This window comes from Schistocerca americana, chromosome 6 (assembly GCF_021461395.2).
Source record: "Schistocerca americana isolate TAMUIC-IGC-003095 chromosome 6, iqSchAmer2.1, whole genome shotgun sequence".
NCBI lineage: Eukaryota > Metazoa > Arthropoda > Insecta > Orthoptera > Acrididae > Schistocerca > Schistocerca americana.
The window spans coordinates 288,899,580-288,902,079 of record NC_060124.1 but is presented as its reverse complement, the minus strand read 5'-3'; the positions used below and the strand labels follow the sequence as shown (position 1 = coordinate 288,902,079).

Below are 2,500 nucleotides of genomic sequence, written 5' to 3'. Positions count from 1 at the left end.
GGGGTAACCCAAAAGGACCCGGAGACGCCGTCGGGAGATCGGGGAAGAGTTTTCTTTTCTGCATGAGCGTTCGAGTTCCCTGGAATCCTCTAGCAGGGAGATAGGGTTTGGAACGCGAAGAGCACCGCAGTTGCGGCGGTGTCCCGATCTTCCCCTCGGACCTTGAAAATCCGGGAGAGGGCCACGTGGAGGTGTCGCGCCGGTTCGTACCCATATCCGCAGCAGGTCTCCAAGGTGAAGAGCCTCTAGTCGATAGAATAATGTAGGTAAGGGAAGTCGGCAAATTGGATCCGTAACTTCGGGATAAGGATTGGCTCTGAGGATCGGGGCGTGTCGGGCTTGGTCGGGAAGTGGGTCAGCGCTAACGTGCCGGGCCTGGGCGAGGTGAGTGCCGTAGGGGTGCCGGTAAGTGCGGGCGTTTAGCGCGGGCGTGGTCTGCTCTCGCCGTTGGTTGGCCTCGTGCTGGCCGGCGGTGCAGGATGCGCGCGCCTGCGCGGCGTTCGCGCCCCGGTGCTTCAACCTGCGTGCAGGATCCGAGCTCGGTCCCGTGCCTTGGCCTCCCACGGATCTTCCTTGCTGCGAGGCCGCGTCCGCCTTAGCGTGCTCCTCCGGGGGCGCGCGGGTGCGCGGATTCTCTTCGGCCGCCATTCAGCGATCAACTCAGAACTGGCACGGACTGGGGGAATCCGACTGTCTAATTAAAACAAAGCATTGCGATGGCCCTAGCGGGTGTTGACGCAATGTGATTTCTGCCCAGTGCTCTGAATGTCAACGTGAAGAAATTCAAGCAAGCGCGGGTAAACGGCGGGAGTAACTATGACTCTCTTAAGGTGGCCAAGTGGCGGCGGTGTGGCTGCATCCGGACTTGGCTTCTCGAAGTGCGGTCTTGATGTAGTCGTGCTGCTGCTGCGAGGTGCCTTCCTTGGGTTATAGTTACAGGGAGAGTGATGCGCAATACATGGGCCTAGCCCTCTTAGCCTCTCCTCTCCTGCGGTCTTCTCCCCTTCTCATGGGCCCGCTGATTTCGCAGAGTGGAAGACCGCACCAGGGGCTTGGGGGGGTCACCAGCCCCCCCTCGCACTATCCCTTTTTTAGTTGGGGGCAGTAAGCAGAGAATAAGTGGTGGCCCTTCCGCTGAAGGTGCCACCCCAACTCCCCCAGCACCTAGCCGGCCAACCGGCCGTGCCGAAAATCTTGTAACTTTTGCAGCTATGTATACCTGTAGTGAGTGCCACCGCAGCTTTACAACCAAGAACGGTCTCGGGGTCCATCGCCGCCGCCAACATCTTGCGGCCGCCAACGCGGTGATCGTCACGGAGAGGCATCGCGCGAGGTGGACGGAGGAAGAAGTCCTGTCGCTCGCCAAGGCGGAGGCCGAACTGTTCCTTGAGAGGGACGCCCGGTTCTTCTTCGTCAATCAAGAACTCATCAGGATGTTCCCCGACCGAACGCTCGAGGCAATCAAGTGCCGACGGCGGCAAGCTGCCCACAAGCAGCTTGTCCGCCAATTCATGGAGGCGCTTGAGATCGGTCGGGGGGAAGAGCCGGCGTCCCGCCGGGGAGCAGCGAGCCCGCTGCCTGACGCGGGCGAGGCCGCTGCGCCGCCCGTCGACGCAGCCGAGGACTTCGCGGCCGACACCACCGGGCCGCCGCCGGAGGGGCCGACTGACGCCGCCATCTGGGAGCATCTGGCGGGGCTACCCGCTTCCGCCCAGCGTTTCTCTGCCCTGGATCGTGTCATAGGTCTGGGGCGGGGCACGCCGCCCGATGTCATCCTGGGCATGCTCCCGGATGCTCTTGCGTCGGTCGGGTCCAGAGGGGAGAGATCGATCACCAGGACACAGCGGCCGCGCCTACCATCGAAGCGGCCGCCTGCCGCGCCGCCGACGCAGAAGCGCAAGCGGCGCCGCTGGGAGTACGCGAGAACGCAGGATGCCTTCCGACGGTCGCGTGCACGTTGCGTGCGCGGCCTCTTGGATGGCACCCTGCTCCAGCCGCCACCTGCCATCCCTGGTCTGCTGGACTTCTGGGCGGACCTCTTCACCAAGAAGCCCATCTCCACCGCGGGCTTCATTCGTGACCGCCTCCTCCCGCACTCAGAGCCTGTCGCTCTCGAGTGCATATGGGGGCCGGTCACACATGAGGAGGTCGCCGCCGCGTTGCCGCCCAGGGGATCAGCAGCCGGGCCGGACGGCCTTACCCCAGCGGAGTTGCGGCGCCTGCCGCACGAAGTCCTGGTGAAAGTGATGAATCTCTTCCTTCTGGCCCGCGCCCTTCCGGAACGCCTGCTTCGCGCGCGGACGTCCCTTCTCCCGAAAACGGCTGCACCAACATCCCCCGCTGACTTTCGCCCCATTACGGTCTGCTCGGTGTTGGCGCGGACCTTTCACAAGGTTCTCGCGTCACGCCTGATGCGCGCATGTGCTGTGGACGAACGTCAGCGGGCATTCATCCCTCGGGATGGGATGTTGGAAAATACCTTCATCTTGGACACTGCTCT

General features: G+C 63.3%; 1 pseudogene; it reads left to right on the top strand.

The window, feature by feature from the left end:
* LOC124621120 overlaps window positions 1-2,500 on the top strand; it is a 7,959-nt pseudogene that overhangs the window by 2,054 nt on the left and 3,405 nt on the right.